The sequence below is a fragment of the Ochotona princeps genome, chromosome 15 (assembly GCF_030435755.1).
Source record: "Ochotona princeps isolate mOchPri1 chromosome 15, mOchPri1.hap1, whole genome shotgun sequence".
Classification (NCBI taxonomy): Eukaryota; Metazoa; Chordata; class Mammalia; order Lagomorpha; family Ochotonidae; genus Ochotona; species Ochotona princeps.
The window spans coordinates 18,976,530-18,996,699 of NC_080846.1; the positions used below are offsets into that span (position 1 = coordinate 18,976,530).

The 20,170-nt window shown below is 38.4% G+C and overlaps 1 protein-coding gene and 1 non-coding gene across 6 annotated transcripts in view; both read left to right on the forward strand.

The window, feature by feature from the left end:
* SLC16A7 (solute carrier family 16 member 7) overlaps positions 1-20,170 on the forward strand; it is a 105,039-nt gene that overhangs the window by 75,856 nt on the left and 9,013 nt on the right. The window lies entirely within an intron of this gene.
* On the forward strand, positions 7,546-7,648 carry LOC118757615 (U6 spliceosomal RNA). The gene has a single exon (XR_004995286.2). It is a non-coding gene; the product is annotated as a U6 spliceosomal RNA (small nuclear RNA).

A 20,170-nucleotide genomic window follows, 5' to 3' on the forward strand; every position in this document is an offset into this window, starting at 1 on the left:
TTTTGACCTGAGATAACCAGCATGATTAGACCTGGCCGTCCAGTTCTGCCTGGCAATTAAGAGGTATTACCTAATAATAGTTACTATTATTATTATTATTAATATATCTTTCTTCAGTCCTTGATTCTAAAAAAATCCAATCATCTGCTTTGCTTGGTCCTTCCTTCCTCTGACTAGTGACTGATGCTCGTACTAAGACTTGTAGTCTCATTTTAACCCCCTCTTGGTCCTGCCTCCTGAGCGTTCTAGGGCTGCCTTTACACGGTTCTTGTTCTGTTCCTTAACCCCTGTCCTCTTTCACTGTAAGACCTTCCACATTCTTATTTTAGGCAAGCCCTGAGTTATTCCCTGACTGATCTTCCCTTTGAATGGAGATAGCATATTGTCCCATAGCAGTTCAAGAGCAAGTCATCCATGCCCTCCCCACACATGCCAGGGTTCACAGTTGGTGCAATGAGACACAATTGCAGAAAGACGAGGGGGCAGTAATGAAGCGTAAAGTCGTTATTGATTAGTCAGTACCCAATGGAGGCGCACCTCGTGACACCCTGTTTACCTAATGCTCCCGGCTAGGCTATGTTCTTTAAAAAACATTTACCTAAAAGCTTAGAAAGTGATCATAAGGAGGCTGCTGATTGGAAAGCTGTAATGGAAATGTCATAGTAAATTAAAATGCCATTATTTGGTTAATTACGTTGTAGAGAAAAAGGAATTTCAGACTAGTGTATTAAAGTTCTCAGAAGTGATTTCGTTCAGTAATGGACCTTTGAAAATAATCAATGCAATTTTTAAAGTTTCTTTTCTTTTGTAACGTTATTGAATAATTTTTGGCTTGCACTTTGATCTGTTAAGCATTTGGTTACTAATAAAGTGTTGATGTTCCTAAATTGTTGTGGGTGGAAGAAAAATGCTGACTTGTTACATATTATATAAATAGTTTCCTAGTATTTTTGTTGTTGTTGTTGTTATGGTGGCTGGGACTTCTCATGGTTAGATTGTCCTTGCATTTGTCCCTGTTATAAAGATTTTTCCATCTGTGAACAGTCGTTCCTGGATCTGGTCAATTAGTGGAGCTGACCCATCATTTGGCCGTGTTTATTCTATCTTGTTGAGTTGTGAACCAACCCACCAATGAAACAGTTCCTTGATTCCCTAATGGTTTATACACCAGTTTGCATCTCATAGGTCCACATTCCGATTCAGTATGCACTGTACAAAAGGGCCATGGATTGCACACACTGCAAGCTTTGTCTCTCCAGGATGATCACCATCCTTGCACTTCAACTCGTTGTTTATGACCATCCCTCCTTCAGGGAGGGCTGGTCTGTGTATCCTCTGGGGGCTTTAACACAGAGAAATTACACCTTTAAAATATGTCACTTCTACTCAGGGCACAGAGCTGTCCTCAGCTGTTTGGCTCTGCGTATTTCTCACATTTGATTTGGATGTTTTTGGGGTTTTTATTTGGAGGACCAGTTTAAGCAATCTTGTAAAATCCATCACAAGGATTCAGTGTTTCTGTCAATGAAACATAATTTTATCTACCTATACTATAGCATTTCCAAAGGTACGAACTCTCCTCATCAAAAATATAATTCTTGGAAGCTTAAGGGTGAATGATTATAAAATGCATCTATGCATCTAAAGTGAGCAAGGAATTTACACAAAGAAAAAATAGGTTAGGATTATAAGTGTAGAATGATGTTTCAAATTTTTTTTTTTATGATTTTAGTATCTGCTGACTTGCAAGGATGCAGGGGAAAAAAAAAAGCAAAACACTGGAGATGATGGTTCTTGCTTGATGCCTTCTGCATTCTGTAAGTTGGTGGTTTGAGAAATCCCTGATGCCAGGGTAGGAAAAGAAGAAGCTTGGATGTGAAAGAAAATAGCCAGCGGAGAAAATTTAGGTAACTTGACATTAAAAACTATAATAGGTCTGAATTGTCTGTACCAACAATGTCGAGCTACACTTAAATAAGAGACTGATAGAATTATTATTCCTTATGAAGCACTACACTGTTGTAACAAAATGGGAAAAATCTGACAGGGGGTAGGAGTTTTGGGGGATCTCAGCCTATACAAAATTGTACCACGTAATTCAAAATTCAAAATAAAAATATATTTTAAAAACTATAATAGGTTTGCTGAGCACATAAGAAAGATTATGGATTATTATTTAAATATAGTTTATTGCTAGACTTTAAGGAGTTAAGGATGAGCCAACATCAGGTGACTAAATTGGTTTTGATCAGTAGTTAGCGACATTGTCAGCAACCTAAGGGAACAGCTTGCTGTTGACAACTGGACAAAGAATGTGTGCAAACAGGGTTGGTAGTACATTTACAAAATGAGGTAAGTCAGCAATAGGAAGACTCTTCCTTTGAAAATGTTCACGATTTAATCAAATCGAGGGATTCGATTATTTCTAAAACACTATTGCCTTTTTGCCTATATATCTGATAACAGGCAACCTGACTTATTTAGATTGAAGTGCTTTACAAAGGCAAGTAGGTGGTACCTGTCATGGGCATCTTATTCCATGCAAAAGTGCAAAGGGCCAGAAGCTCTGAAAGAATTGCTCTGGGTCATGTTCTGCCTCAGATTCTGGTTCCTTCTTATTTGCTACTGGGGGTTTACGGGTAGAGTGATCTACATGTTTGTCAAAATCATTCCTATTTTTTAAATCTTATTTTCCAATTTCAAAATCTGATACAGGCCAACTCATTGCCTCTGTTACCAAATTATATGCTGTGTCTTGGCATCCACCCTACTCTTTGTTGGTATTTTAACCTTTTGTTTGCCACTGATTTTCATCCTTTATGCTATTGAATAAGGCTAGTTAGCCATTGTACTTAGCCATACCAAGCCTTGTGTCAGAGAATGAATGTGCTGATGACAGGTCATAGGGGAAACTCTAAAAATGCAAAGAAATGTAACCTTAAAATGAAACAGAATCTCTTGACAAAACTGGTCTTTGTAAAGAGCAGACTTCTTTTTCTAATGCATCCTTACAGCTTGTAATGTCACAGGTGTAGGATGCAGCCATCGTCCCTGGGAACACTTTGGGAACTATTACTAATGTGTTTCTAGGTGTGCTGTGAGGAGGGGCCAAGTCTTCAGAGCTGCACTGAACAATGGCTAGAATCTTCACCATCATGGCCCTGGGTTCTACATTGGTCCTAAGAGCAATAGACTTGTTAGAATTCTTGTAGGTACTTATTAAAAATGTGCCCCCCCCCCAAAAAAAATCCAGAGATCCAGCAGGGGGTTTATCCTTTTCATTGCAAAGAACAACAACTTGTCCTGCAGACGGTGTACTCCTGGAGTCGGCATTTTCGTTCTCCACTGTGCTTTGCATTTAGTTTTACTGCAGTTATCTTTTTAAGATGAAGCCAAACGACATTGACTTGAACTTCTAAAGTACAAACCAAACCAAAAAAGGGAGCCTGAGGTCATCGGTAGCTAGGAGCAGACTACTCTACTATTGATTCGTTGGTTTACAGTTAATTTTAGGGCACAGTGGAGAAGCGTGACTGTTCAATACCCACTTTGCTGCCAACCAACCCTCTACAATATCCCAAATATCCACTGAAGAGGAAGTCGGTTTGGATATGAGGAAATGACTAGAGGGTTCCACTGTGACAAGAGGAATTGAAGGCAAGAGAAATATCCTAAAGAAAGTTGATGGTAACACATGGAACATTCTTATTTTAAGGTTTATTTTGCTTTTATTGGAAAGGTAGATATATACAGAGAGGAGGAGAGACAGGAAAATCTTCAGTGCGCTGATTCACTCCCCAAGCAGCCTCAACGGCTGGAACTGAGCCGATCCAAAGCCAAGGGCCAGGAGCCTCTTCATGGTCTCTCACATGGGTGTAGGGCCCCAGGGCTTTGGGCCATCCTTAATTGCTTTCCCAGGCCACAAGCAGGGAGCTGGATGGGAAGCGGGGCTGCTGGGATTAGAACTGGCACCCACATGTGATCCCAGTATTTTGAAGGCGAGGACTTTAGCTGCTAGGCTACTGTGCTGTGCCTGGAACATTTTAAAAACAGTCATGCTTTTTTTTTTTCAGTCATGCTACTTTTAATGTCAGGATCTGAAAGATAGGATCAAAGAGTGAGCCCTGAGAATGAGTTCATGGTCTAAAGAATAAACCCAAAGAAGAGCACCACAAAAACAACAAAACTTGTAACTAAATGAGAGTATTATTTATCAGTATGAACCTCTCTAAAGCTGTTATAGCTTATACTAGGAACAAGGAGAAAGAATCGGTGATTATTTAACAAATAGGAATAGATTTTGTTTCCTTTAAGAACCAGGCATGTCATATGATTTTCCTATTTAAGTTTAGTTTTGTAACTAGAATTATATTGACTGGATGTTTATGAGTAACAATTCCCATTTATAAGGAATGACATATGTTTTTAGATTGTTGCACAAGATTCATGGCTGGCATTTTGATGCAACTAGTAAAAGAGTCCTGCAGTGCCAGCATCACTTGTAGACATCAATTTGAGTCTCTGCTGCTCCTTTTCTGATCTGACTTCCTGCTAGCGTGCTTGGTAAAACTGTGAAGATGGCCCAAATGCTTACGCCCTGGACATCTGCATGGAAAATTCAAATGCTGGCATTTGGTTTCGGCATGGCCCAGGCCTGGCAGTTGTGGTCATTTGGGGAGTAAACAAGTAGACAAAGGATTGTGTTTCTCTTTTCTCGTCCTTCTATAATGCTGCATTTTAAATAAATGAATAAATCTCAAAAATGCCCTCAAGTATATGATTCATGCATAAAATTATTCTGGTAAAGAAAAAAATCACTCCTTCAGCATTTAATACATAATGTTAGGCTATAAAAGGAGTAATACTTGAGTTTGCAAAGGAAATATTCCATGTGAATGCCAGTTCTCAAGGAATCTTTCATGCAGTTTCACTAATTAACAACATTATTGTAAGAAGAATGTACTATTATTATTAGTAGTAATTATTTGAAAGGCAGATTTACAGAGAGAGGATGAGAGATAGAGAATCTTCCAAACACTGGTTCACTCCCCAACTGGCTGTTATAGCAGGAGCTGGGCAAACTAAAACAGGAGTCCAGAGCTTCTTCCAGGTCTCCACTTGGGTGCAGGTGCCCAAGTATTTGGGCCACCTTAGGCTGCTTTCCCAGGCACATTGGCAGGGAGCTGGATCAGAAGCAGAGCAGTTGGGGCTCGGCATGATAGCCTAGTGGCTAAATCTTCACCTTGCATCCACCTGGAATCCCACATGAGCTCCAGTTTGTGTCCCTGATGCTTCACTTTCCATGCAGCTCCTGCTTGAGGCCTTAGAAAGCACTAGAAGGTGGTCCAAATCCTTGGGACCCTGCACCCGTGTGAGAGACGCAAACAAAGCTCCTGGATCCTGGCTTCTGGTTGCAGCAGCTTGAGGAGTGAATGAGCAGACAGAAGATCTTCATCTCTGTCTTTTCTGTTTTTCCAATTAAAAAAAGTAAATTTTAAATCATAAATAAGTCAGTCGGAAATGGAGCAGCTAGGAATTGAATAGGCATTTTGAGATGCTGTTAAGAAAAGAGAAAGAAGTTGAAATCGTTATTGAACAATCAAGACAAAGACAGGTCTTGTAAATTATTTACCTATAAATAAATATAATTTCTCTTCCTTAATGTCTTTGGATGAAGACTACAGTCCTGACAAAATGTAAGCATTTTATTTGAAGTCATCTGAGTAGTTTTTTCTCTCTGAATTTGAAACACATGATAGCAGGGAAGTAGACATCGTCATTGCATCACATGCTTTAGATCTGTAACGATTTATGTGCGTCCCTGGGGATGCAGGATCCTGTCAGGTAGACATCATAGTGATCTCAATCATCATAATCCCTTACGTCGCCTAAACATCGCTTGTAAGTATCAGCCGAACGGAAGGAATCCGCATCTGTTTTGTAACATTTGCGTACACAGATTTTCCTCTTGAATAAGAATTTTAAAAGGTTTCGTTATACACATTAAGAGTACTTCGTCCAGATATTACATGAAAAGTTATTTCTTTTCCTTTCACTTGAAAAGGCAGAAAAAATAGAAAGAGATGTTCCACCCACTGATTCACTCCCACAGCAGCTGGTGGTGGCCAGGTGGAAGCCAGAAGACAGGGGCTGGGTCTGGGTCTCTCACTTGGATGACGGGACCCCAGGCACTTGAGCGGCTACGTGCTGCTTCTTGCTGGTGTGCCTGGAAGAAGCCGCATGGCAAGTAGCTATAATTTGAACCAGGCAAGCTTGTAGGAGATACAAGTGCTCCAAGTGGCGATTTAACTACCATATCGAATCACAGATTTTTAAATGTGTGATGTTTTATTTAAATGTTTACAATTGATACGGAAATTTTCCAAGTGCATTTAAGTTTCAGATTTTGAAAGTGAGGGATTTTTTATACAAAGTTAACTGTAATTGAAAATATTTTCAATCAGGAAGACTTAGATTCAGTTCCTGGCTCTGTAGTTTGTGTGATAACAGGTAAGTTACTCAACTTTTTGAAGATTTAATTTCCATATCTGTTGAATATAAAACTGATTATTTTACAGAGTCAGAATAAAATAATGTATTTTGGTCATTTAATGGAGCCGTTGCAGTTCATTTAGAACTCAGTAACTGTCAGAGTTAGTATTAGAATGTGTTCTGTTAAGAAACAGATATCTGGACCTGGCACAATGGCTTAGTGGATAAATCCTTGCCTTGCCTGCTCAGGCTCCCACATGGGCACCGGTGTGTGTCCCATTTGCTCCACCTCCCATCCAGTTCCCTGTTTGTGGCTTGGAAAAAACAGTAGAGGATGACCCAAAATGACTTGGGACCCTGCACTCGCGTGGGAGACGTGGAAGAAGCTCCTGGCTCTTGACTTTTGACTGGCTCAGCTCTGGCAGTTACGGCCACCTGGGGAGTGAATCAGTGCATAAAAGATATTTTTCTTTGTGTAAATCTGCCTGTCCAATTAAAATGAATGAATGAATGAATAAATCTTAAAAAGAAAATTAACAGATTTTCTGTTTTGGTTTTCACAGTGAACATAGTTATTATTTCATCTAAGGTTATGATAAGATTATCGTGTGGCTTGAGGGGTTGGGTCAAACTTAAGCTTAGCTGATTCATAAGTGCAGTGATGGCAGGTTGGCCTTCAGAGTAGCTGCTTTAGAAGTTCAGTGATATCACCAGAAAGCAGTATTTATGCTACTTCCCTTATGTCCGTCTTCAACATGACTCATTTTATGATTATGGCTCCCAGGAACATCAGAAAGCATACATTCATATCTAATAGGAAAGACAAAACTTATGATGCCAGTCCCAGAAGCCTAAAGAGGTCTTTTCTTCCATTTCATTGATTCAAATGTTTTTTCATCCGAGTATTCCTATAAAGTACTGGCAAAAAGATGACATGATTGTCCCTGGCTTAGAGTTCTAAGCTGTTCATCTGGAGTTGGAATGGATTTTGAAGAATCAATATCCATTTCATGATAATAATGACCACAAGGAGAGTGGATTTCACTCACTTCAGTAGTATATTTAGCACATACACTAAAATTGGAAGATGCAAAGAAGGTTAACAGGGCTCTTGGGCAAGGATGACACACACATTTGTTAAGTGCTCCATAGTTTGTAAAAAAACAATGAGAGAGAAAAAGAAAAAAAGATAGTGGATCATTTCCCTATGAAATGATATGGAAGTTGTTAAAATTTGCTTTGAATTAAAAAAAGAAATAGAAAAAACTTCTATACATAGATACCAAAGTAGAAATTTTATGAGTTGTTGACTAAACACACTGTCAGTTAAGCCAGATCTTTCACATTTTAATGAGGAAAATGAAAATGCTGTAATGCAGAATTGTGTCAGGTATAACATATGTGTAAATAAAGCAGGTTCCCCCCCCCCCCCTGTGGCAGCAAGAAAAATATACACAGATTGCTATTCAAGATAAATTTTGAAATTTATGCAGAAATTTTGTGTGTCTACTTCTGCTCAGAAATTATTCGAATTAAGGTATCAAGAGACTAGGAAGTTTCTCCTTCATTATTTTACATTCTGTGTCTAATATATAGTACATGCTCAGTATTTACAAATGTATTAAGTTAGTAATTTTCAGAAACTCACTGTAGATCGGGAGAAAGTTAAAAGCCAAAGTGGAGATGTGGATTTGAAGACAGATGACTTGATGAATAAATCATGTGTTATTTATGATCATTTCATCTTTATTCTTAAGCTGATAGTCCTTAAAGGGTTTTCAGGAAAGTTGTAGTAAATAATCACTTTTTTGAAAGACTACTCTGGTTGTGTTTGTGCCCAATAAGTGGTGGTATGAACTTCAAAGTAAATAAGCAGCAAAAATGCTGGAAATAAAGAATTAGCTTCACAGTTTTTTTCTTTTCCCTTTTTAAAAATTTATTGACTTCAATTGGAAAGGCAGATTTACAGAGAGAAGGAAAAACATAGAAAGATCTTCCGTCTGCTGGTTCACTCCCCGAGTGACTCAACAGCTGGAGCTGAGCTGATCCAAAGGCAGGAGCCAGGAACATTCTCCAGATCTCCCGTGTTAGCTACAGGGTCCCACATCCTTGGGATATCCTCCGCTGCTTTCCCAGGCCGCAAGCAGGGAGCTGGATCAGAAGTGACGCAGTCAGATCATGAACCGGCGCCCATAGCACTGGCACTTTAATGGGGCAGATTAGGCAACTGAGCCATTAGACTGGGCCCACAGTGTTTTCAATAGCCAGGATTGGAAGTAACATGTCACCCAGCTTATTTTGAGGCATCATTGACAAACACAGGAGAAAATACTGTTTGTTGATGATATGAAGAGAGATATTTGAGTATAATTTTGAATGGGGTACCCACGTGGTAGTTAAGGTCTCATTAAAGCTGCGAGAGGAGGAGAAGCTGGTTTGTATTGAATTAAGCAAAAGAATATTATCTGTTATTATTTGGTTAGTTCTAGTTACCTTTACCAACATTATCCTTAGGAATGTTCTAGTTTAGTTCCAGCCATATCGGCATCTCTCATCTCTCTCCACCCATTCATCTGAACCTCGCAGAAAAATATTTTCCCTCAAACATATTGATGAAATTGAGAGAAAAATAAGAATCTTATGGATAAAAAGGTTCTTGTCATCTGATTTTTTTTCCCTCCAAAATTCAGAAAGCAATATCCAGTTTCTTTATATATGAAATGAATGATAATCACTAGCAAGAAATACACCTGCACTTAGGCGTGCTTCAGTTTGTAGAAATTTAAATTGAAAAATTAATTTCAGTTAAGCAAAATGAGATTCATATCTAAATTTTTTTTTTGTAAAATCTGTCTTGTACCAAAATTTATCTCATAGTTTTCTTTTCAGGAAAAACTCTTCTGTATTTGCATTATGTTCATGGGCACATATAATGAAGGACCATAAAAAAATCATTATTTAATCAGCAATTAAAACAGATTGTATTTTTGTAAGTTATTAGGCTATTCTTGAATAAATCAGTGATTTGAATAAATCTTATAGCTTTCATTCTTATGACAATGAAATTATCATCTAAAGCAGTACCTCATGATATATTTTGCAGAAAAATTAACTATTACCACTTTTAATTACAAAATTGTAAAATGTTTTTTTATTTATTTATTATTTTTAATTCATTAATTACATTGTATTATGTGACACAGTTTCATAGGTACTTGGATTCTCCCCACCCGTAAAATGTTTTTCTAAGTAATATATTTTAACTTTTCTCTGATAAATCCATACCAGACTGTATCACCCTGCTTACCGATCCTCACCACCTATATAGGGTCTTATTATTATTAGCCACTCTGGCTAGTCAAAGGGAAGAACAGAATCTAGCAGCGGAAAGCATGGCAGTAAGAAACCATGAGTGAAAGCAGATAAGTCCCCAGCCACCACTCGGGATGCCTGCATCCCATATCTGAGTGCCTGGTTGGAGGTCTGGTTGCTGTCTTCTGTCCAGCTTTCTGCTAGTGTACACCCTGGGAGAGGGAAGGTGATGGCTCAGGTACTTGGGTCCTTGCTACCCGTGTCAGGAGACTTGAGTCAAATGATGACCGCCTGCCTTCAGCCTGGCCTAGTTCAAGCTTTTGCAGGGTTTTGGAGAGTTAACCAGTGAATGGAAGATGTCCCCATCTGCCTGTCTCTCTCTTCCTTTCAAATACAATAGGAATGAATAAATTCTGAAATGTTTTTAAATAAGCGATTCACATCATTAAAGAAAGACGATATTATTCAAGGACTCAATACATTCACAGAGTAACCAGCCATAAAACAGTTCTTCGTCTCTAGACTTGAAATAGGTAGCAGGGGTGGGGTACCTTTTTCCAGCCAATGCCCATCTGAGTAATTTGTAACAGCATCCGTGGGCCAAACAAAATTACCAAATTAAATAGTAACCTGTTATGTTGAACTTCCAAGTCGGTTGGACTTCTAAGTCCCACATGCTGCTGTCTTGGTAGATCCACACCACATGATTTCACAGCCTCATACAACCTATTGGTCAGGTGTTCCCCACCCCTGTATGAGGAAGTGGAGTCGTGTAACTGGCAAGTTTGCATGCAGAGATTATCTGTGTGTGGAAAGAGGAAAACAGGCTTATTTATTGAGCCTTTTCAGGATTGTATACTGGGCTTCATTGCATTCGATCATCCAAAGATCCTAACGATTCTGTGAGGTAAAATGGTGAACTATTGAGGAGATGCCATGAGATTGCAGACTGGATCTGGGGTTTAATCATGAAGTTTTCCTGACTTTTATGAAAGCATGTGTCACAGTACCTGTGCTCCATGATACATCATATATTGATTTCACTTCCTATCATATACAGCCTATCTGTTTTTATATTGATTGTCCATTTGACACGTACAACCTACAGATAAATTTTTAGAGCCACTGTACTTTCAACATGCTGTGGCGATTTTTTTCTGATCTTGTACATGTGTTGTTTTTGACTTTTTTTCATACATATACTTAGCAAGCTAAAACTAAAGATACAACATCACATTATAACTGGAGTCTAAGATAGTCACAAACCTACAAGTAGAGAGAATAATGATGATTTCCAAGTGCTTGGGTCAGCAGGAGCTGAAGGGGATGGGAAGAACTGAGCAACTATAGATCAAAGGATAAAGAGGTTTCAGCCACACCGAGAAATAAACGTCGAAGATGAACTGTATATAATGGTGACTATAGTTATCGATGTATTGTTGAACATCACTTAGAGAGATTATGGATAATAGTAATGACATTTATATAAAAAATGTTTAAAATCAGAAAAAAAAACCAGTGAGTCACTCTTCAGAGTCCTAACTAGAAAACACAAGTATGTCAGGCAGTGTACATGTTAATCCACTCCACTTAGCCACTCCATGGTGCGTACATATTTCAGAACAACATGTCACACATGATGAGCATATGCTTTTTAAAAATTTTTGGTAAGTATATACTTTTATATGTAAATTTAAAAATAAGCTTTTAGAAAAGCCATGAGACAAACCACTTGAGTCACTTGCATCCCGTGTCAGAGTGGCTGGCTTGAGTTCTGGCCACTTCAGTTCCCATCCAGTTTCCAACTACAGTATTCTGTGGGAGGAACTAGGGTGTTGGCTTGGGAAATCAGGTGCCCACCACCCATGTCAGAAATCTAGATTGACTTCCAAGCTCCTGCCTTTGGCCTGACCCCGTTCAAGCCGTTGTAGCCATCTGGGGAGTGAATGGAAAATCTCTCTCCACCTGTTTCCCTTCTTTGAACGAAGATGAGAATGGATAATTTCAACACGTTTTCAAAGCAACATTGCATTTTATGCTGAAAAGCTTAGGACAGTGGAGATGGATGTTTGGCCCACCACTTGGGATGCTGTTTGTGATGTGCATGTTCCATCTGGGAGTGTGTGGATGTGCGTTCCCACTCTGCACATGATTCCAGCTTCCGGTACTGTGAACCCTGAGATGCAGCAGGAATAGCTGAGGTACTGGGCCGCTTCCTCCCCAGGAGGCCTGGATCGGGTTTTTGACTCAATGAGTTGTGTCGTTCCGTTGTGTGCATTGCAAGCGTTAACAAAGTGAACTGACTACTCTCACTCGGTATCTGCCCTCCCTCTCTGCACTCTTCCTAAATTGACTAAGTAGAGGTCATGTTCAATTTTCTTACCAAAGTAAAATTGAATTTTCAAAAGGAAAGACTTAGAAAAAATAGAGGGACATGATTGCGTAACTATGGCTTGCTAAAAATTGCTTTATTTCCTGTTATGCTAATTATTTTACAACAAGAGATTGGAAAGTCTTAGTTCAATTGGAATGTCAAAATTTTGTTTTAAATGAAAGCAGCACCAAGACAGATTAAAAAAAGAACATTATTATCCTATCATAGTGTAATTGTAAGAGGATGTTGACTGACCCCTAAAACTCTATAATACAAAATAAATTGATAATGATGTAAAAATGAAATCATGGAGAAAAAAGGACACACCCAATCAAATATGAAATGAATCAATACTATATCCCCAGTTTATGTGTACGTAAGTTATCTTGAAAAGAATGTCTAAGCCACTGGCCACTTTACTGAGTAAAACTTCTAGTCTTACAGAGCGAGGCAGTACTTTCTTAAATATGATCATTATGTGTCATTGATGTCTGTTTAATTTGATAAGGAACCCTCAAACTGTTTTTGAAAGTCACTACAATCTTCTACATTCCTCAAACAATAGGAGTTCCTTTTCCTCCATGTGTGTCAACACTTGATGTTGTTGGTGTTCTAGATTTTAGCCACTTGTAGCACGGGTAGGGACATTTCACTGTGTTCTAATTTGTAGTTCAGTTTATTGCTGTTGAGCATCTTTATTATGTATATTTGACATCTATATGTTTTGTTTGATGAGCTTTATGTTAAGGTCTCTTGCACATTTTTAAATCGGCTTTTTCTGTGCTTTTGTATATATTAGATGTTTGCAAGTTTTGTGGCTTTGCCTTTTACATGTAGTTCTTGAATAAGTTTTGAGAATTCATCATTTCAAATGGTTCTGATGCTCTGCTTCTGAGACTAGAATACAGGGATGTATTTTGAGCAGATAAATTATGCAAATATGAGAGACCTTGTCCCTTCAGTGGAGTTATTTTAGGTCCCTTCTTACAAACTCAACCTTTTTTGCTCCTTAAATTGTACTAATAACTAATATTAGCATGACATTTTCACCCTAGCCATTCTGTTTTTCTAATGAGATGTATGAGTATATATCAGAAATAGATGACCTCTGTTCTTAGTGGTCATTGAAAAACTCAATTTGTTCTAGTGAGTTCCCTGGCATTTATCCAGTTCTGTGGATCATATTAGTTTAACATTTGATTTTGATGGCTACGAAGCACACAGACAGTATAACCTTGGTGTTCTGAGAACAAAACAATCTCGACTTCGGCCTTCTGCAACGAAACCAAGTCTACCTTTGAGACTTTCATTAGACCGAAGCCAAGAAGTTCTGCCATTTCCAAGACACCATCTAGATTTTGTTCCCTCTGAGGAGTTTACCACTTGGAAAAAACTACTTGGAAAGAGATATAAAAAGTGTCTTACTTTTCAAACTGTATTAAGCCTGTGACTGCTTGAGCTTCTCTCTGGGTCCTCCCACGGGCTCGGCAGAGACCTGTGAGTGGGTAAGCAGGGGGTAAAGCTGCTTTCATTTTATCACAACCATAAAAAGATGTAAAACAAGACTGGCTAACGGTTTCCTTATCATTTGTTAAATATCTGGTAAATGCTTCGTAGGTTTTCCTGTTAAATATTCAACCAAGTGTATTTTTTTTTTTAATAACTAGTCTTCACATATTTTTGGTGCTTAAACTACTTAAAAAAAAAATCAGACGTATCCTGGACAATGCATTTCATTGAAGAAGTTGTTACAGAGTGTCCCTGTGTTTGTCAATAAAATATCTCTAACTCCCTGACTCTGCCTTTCAAAATGCAGTGTGTGTCACAGGGACATGGGGCATTGCTAAACACTCTATTAGGTTTAGATTTAAGGTTTTTTTTTTTTTTTTTAATAAAATGTATTTACTTACTTAAAAGGCAGTGTGGCATGGAAAGAGACAGATGAAGCTTCCTTTTTCTCTGTTTCTGTTCCTAAATGGCCACAGTAACATGGCTGACCCCAGGGGAATCCAGAAGCCAGGAACTCCAGCTCTCTCACAGGGATTGCTGGAACTCAAATACCTGAACCATCTCCCTCCCCTCCCCAGGCACATTATGGGGAGCTGGATCAAAAGCAAAGTAGCTGGGACGTTGACTGGCCCCCTAAGATGGTGTGTGCGTGTCCCGCGTGGCAGTCCAACCCCCTGCAGCACAGGTCTCCTCCGCTCCTCAGATTCTTTCTTCTTTTTCTATGTAAGAAGCCTCTGTCGTTCAGTGTCTTACAGTGGTTTGTCACGCTTCAAATATTTCAGTAGATAAATGTAATGCTGTTTTAAAGGACTGTGTGTTTAGTCTGATGAAATGCATAAAACATCCCAGAATTTGCAGTTCTCTGTTTCGGTAGTTCATTATCAGGAGTATAGAAGATCCCCCATCTTTACCTTCAGTTTTTTGTTGCCTCTAAATCTCTTTGTTCAGTTCTTTGATTGCGTCTACGCTTCTATGACTACCATAAATTATTGTATCTCATTATTTACGTAACTATTCTGTTTACCTAGTTCTAATGAAGTCAGACCATAGTGTGTGGTTCCATTTGTAGCATAGTTTGGTCTTTAATCAACATTCAGTATGTACAGGTGTATTTGATGGGCATTAGTCACTCAACACTTCAAATTAAAGAGTAATTGCTTCGCGTGAACAACAAACATTCTTGGCAAGAAACATTAAATAACTGATGTCTGGCATAAAATTTCTCGGAAATGACAGTGTCAATGTGCCCAAGGCAAATCTTGGCATGGTTGTTTTCACACGTTGATCTGTTTGTTTCTTTGGTGTCAGGAATCTAGACACAAATGCAGAGCATTTTCACGGTGTCTGGGCACAGTTTCCGTATTTCCTCGGAGACGTCCTGAGGTGGCATTTTGGGCGGGAATAATGGGAGATTCTTCCTAGGCAATGCCTTGTCTCTTCTAGCTAGCTGCAGTCCTCACCTTTCAGTTAATGGGGCTGCTGTCTTTGGCCCCTCATGAAGCTACCGCAACGTAGGATGTGACTTCCCTCTGACAGAATTCTTTACCTTACTTACTCTTAACTCAAGATAAACCACTGGGCAGGCTGTGCCGATCTGCTGCTTTCTGTGAGCTGACCTTATTTCTGCAATGCAGGTTCCTCTGGCCTTACCATGCACTCTGGGAAATGTCTTACACTGTAAATCAAAATGTGATGACGAGAAAAGAACCCTTAAAACAACATACATTCTCTTGGATATGTCTACAAAAAAACCCTTTTTTTTTAAAAAAAAATAGAGCTGTTTTATTTCAGATTGAGTGTCTACATGGAATGCATAAAGTTACCTTCCTGAGTACATTTCCTTTATTACGTGTGTAGTTTGGACACAGACTGTGCGTTGGAAGTCTTGTAAAGTTTTGAAAGCTGGGTCATTGCTTAGGCGTGATCTGTTTGTATGCCTGACCTTAGCCTTTGATGTCAAAATGCACATGGGAGGTACAGTCGCTACCACACAGGCACTGTTAGAACTGAAACATGTCTAGAGGCTTTGACGTGTTCACGTAACAAGAAAAATCGTCCTTTCTTAAGCTATTTTGAATTGTCAGTATCAAGATAATCTGATAAATCTCACATTCAATCTTAGTTCCTATTTCCTTTACACATTTAAAAATTACCTTTCATCTTATTTTTTAATTGCTGTAGGTTTTTCTTTTTTTTTGCAGAACATTATATATAGATCTAGGTGTTAATTATCTGGAATCATAAGGTACTACATGTTTAAAAACCATTCTACCTTTGTTTCATTATAATGATAGAGCACATTTGCTCAAAATTCAAACCATTACTAAAGAAATTGTAAAAACTACCTGGAAAGTGTCTCTTGATGAAATGAATGGGCCTCCTCTGTTCATCTGCAGAGGAATATTGCTTGTTACTAAACAAATTCAGGTTTTAGTTTCTGTTAGATTCCTTTTTTTATTTCATTTTGTTTTTTGCCAAGAGTAGGTACAAAGTAGTAACTTGCTTCATATAAAAAGCAACTGACAAGAACCTGTAAGATGGCATAGCATGTTAAGCCACTCCATGCAGCACTGGCATGCCATGCAGAGAATGGATTTTGTTGCTGTCGTCCCATTTCCTATCCAGCTCTCTGCTGATGCCCCTAGACAAACAGCAGAGGGCAGCCCAACAGTTGGGGCCTCCTGCCCCAGATGGGGCACACCCGAATGTGGTTTGCCGATTTGAGCTTCAGCCTGCCTCAGCCCTGGCTGTCGCCGCTGCTTGTGGAGTAACTGTGTCATCTTCCCTTGCCTTGCGATTCTTTCAGGGAAATACATGTATCTTTATTTTTAAAAGTAGATGATCCCCTGAACCTTGACCCTTCCCACCTTAATCAAATTATGTAAACACGTTCAAAAATGAAGTTTTCAAAAAAGCAAAAAAGAGAAAGATAAAGAAAAAAAGAAGTGAGAATGGGAATTATTTGATGGCCATAGTAACAATTATTTCAATTTGTCAAAATCGCATACTAACTTGTTACCAAAACAAGTTTTCGTATTTATCTGTTGCCCAGCTCTTACATCATGTCTTTGAACAATTTTGCAAAAAAAAAAAAGTAGAATATTGCAAATCATCATAAGCTAAAGGATTATTTTAAGTAAAAAAAAAAAGTTTACCATGAAATTTCTGTGTTGATTGTAACCCTCAGTGTTGGTGTATTTGTACATAGGCCCTGTAACATAGAACAAAAGGTTTGGAAGGGTCAAGACTGAGACTCAGAGCTGATAGAATTAGCATTTGTAGTATTAGGATTAGTACCTTTGAGGCCTCTCATCAGCACCCTTGAGGGCTCTCACCCATCTCTCCCCAAACCTTTGTACAAAGAGGAGGTCAGGTGACATACAATGAAAAAGCAGTCGCCTACACATCAAGAGAGGAGGATTCAGTTAGTCTTCCTTAGGCCTCCAGGACTGCGAAAAAATAAACTTCTGCTGCTTCAAGCGCCCACGCCGTGGTACTTCGTCATGGCGGCCTGAGCAAATGACAGAGTTGTCAGATTGACATTGATGATGATTAAATGTTTTGTCTTGTTGTGTACCTCAAGCACACGTTTGTGATAACTTAAGAGATGTGGACTTTGATCATTCATTGTATGGGAAAATGATGTCCTAAAATTTAATTACCAGAAATACTCCCCATTATCAAATGAAGCAGCTACACTTGATTTGATTTCAGATGGAAAATGTCTGTATTGATTTTTAAATTCAAAATAAACCTTTAAAATGCGTTAAGGATTATTGTAGAAACAATGAAAAATAGATTATACTGTGCTTCTTGTGGAAGCTCAGTCAAAACTAAAATGATTTTGATCTGACCTATGGTTTTGGAAAAAGATTTAAAGCTAGAATAAATGTAGGTGATGCTTGTGATATTCCTTTTGAAATTCAAGTCATTTTGTTTGGTTTACAAACAAAATTATAATTTTATTTATGAAGTACATACATGGTGAAAGGCACAACATTGTTTTAGAAAATATGTGTGTTAGAATATTTTAAAAATCAGGTATAAACATTGAGAGATACCTCATTCTTTTATGGTACAAATTAGTATCAGCTTTTCCTATGCATTCAATGAAAAGTAGTATATGTTGGCGTAACATCATTGATCCAACAACTACCAGGAGCTTCTTCCAGGTCTCCCATCAGGTGCAGGGTCGCAAGGCTTTGGTCTATCCTCAGTTGCTTTTTCAGGCCACAAGCAGGGAGCAGGAGGGGAACTGGGGCTGCCGGGACACGTACCGGCAACCATGTGGGACCCTGATGCATGCCAGGCGAGGACTTTAGCCGCTAGACTACTGCGTAAGGCCATTGAGTGTTAAATCTTTACTAGATAGAAATTGAAAGCCCAAGATTGACTTCAGATTCCTAATCACATTCCACCACTTAACACTGTCCATGAACAAGTTATTTAAATACTTTGCATCTCAATTTTCAATTAAGTGGATTTAATTAGGTAATTATGTAATAGGATTATCATGATGATCATTTGCAATCGTGCTCATACAATTCTTAAAATACAGTCTGCTGAGTATTGTTGATGAGTCCTATTAGTAATTGCCAACTACCTTCAAGAAACTCAGCATATAGTAAATAACCAAAGCAAATTAAAAACATAAATGTTTGTTTTGTACATATTACCAATGATAAGTGCAGCAGAAATGATCAGGATTCGTACAAGTTTTCTTGCCAGAATAACCATACTTTGTGATGAAGCCAGAACCACAAGACGGTCAGCTATCGTTCAGAAGACAAAGATGGAGCTGGTAGATAGCTGACCGTGTTGTGACCCTCACACTTCTGATGAGGCTATCCTTTGCAGTTTCACAAAAGTGGTTGATTCTAGACACTAAAGATTCTGCAGTGTAGTTGGGTATTTTGCTTAGCAGTTGAGATGCCGGTTAGGATGCCTACACACTACATCAGAATGCCCCTGGATGATTCCAGATTCCTGCTAGACAGACCTTGGGAAGTGGTAGTGGTTCAGGCGGTTGGACTCTTGCACCCCCTGTGGGAGGCCGGGCTTGCCTGGACCCTGACTTTTGCAAGCATTTGGGGAGTGAACCAGTAGTTAGAAACGAGGTTCCAGCTCCTCCGTTCTCTTCTGCTTTCCCTGCCCAGCTCCCTTTTTTTTCCACTTGCTACCTTTTTCTTGTGCTCTCACATAAAATTAACTTAAAAGAAATAAGTAAAAATAGCTTAGGCTGATATGAATTATTTTGTAAATGTTTTCAGAAAGAAGACATTACTCTTTTTGCTCATCTTTTTTTTTTTTTAGGCTTGACAACAAAAGAAAGAAAAAAAAACAGGACAAAACATTTTGCTCAACAATACCCTTACTCTACTAAGGTGCTCAGATAGCGCTCTGCAGGTGGAACATTTGCATCACTGATCTAACTAATGATGAAACATTGCGGTTATTTGGAAAGCACAGGTTCAGTACAGCTTCTTGAATGACTGGATTAAATACAGAAATGAAGGGATGAGATTAAAACATAATTCAGGCACAGGCTCATCATAAAGGGACACCTGTGAAGGTAGCTCATATTTAACAAAAAATCATGGCCACAAGGACATCTCGCTTTATTGCATCTGCTTTAACGCAGTAAACCAAGCTGCTTCTAGAGTGGAGAAGGAAATGTTTTACATGTAATGTCAGCTCAGCAAGTTAATACAAAGCAAATATTCTTCACAATAAAGTCTTCTATTACATATGATAATTTTAAGTTTTAACAACTATTACAGATTAGAAATCGTTTATAGCATTTTACAAACATCATTTTTAAGGGAAAAATTTATTCTTGTTTCTTTTCTCTTGGGCTAGATTACAGATGAATTATGTAAATTTATTCCTTCAGGACATCACCAACTACACTGTATAACTTTAAATGAAAATGTGTGTCAAATTTCTACATCTTTACATCTCAAGAGTTGCTCCTGTTGAAACTACTAAAGCTTATTTTAAAATAGGTGCCAACTCCTCTAAATGCTTTCTGTAATGGCTACCCTTAATTAATCACACCAACGAGGATAGAAGCTTTGATTTGGTTTATCCCAACGTATAGATGAAATTATTTGTCATACATTGGAGTTCAATTTGTAATTCATAGCCCATGTTCAATTTAAATCTACACAATTTAGGTAAACACATTTACAGAAGATATTAATTAATTAAACCATTTGTTCATGTATTTTTCAGGCACCAGATAGAAAATGAAATACAAACTAGAAGAAATATTGAAAATAGATCCTTCTTAGTAATCTGACTTCGTTCTGAAGTTGGCTGTAGCATCCATCAGAGCTCTTAAGATTGTACTGATTACATTCTGGAGACATTGAGCATTGCAGTGTGTGTATTTATTTTATTCCTGGAGTATAATGGCTTTGTAGTGAACCCTAGGATAATACATTGGCAGTTTCGGTTCAATTGAATTGAATCAGACAAAGA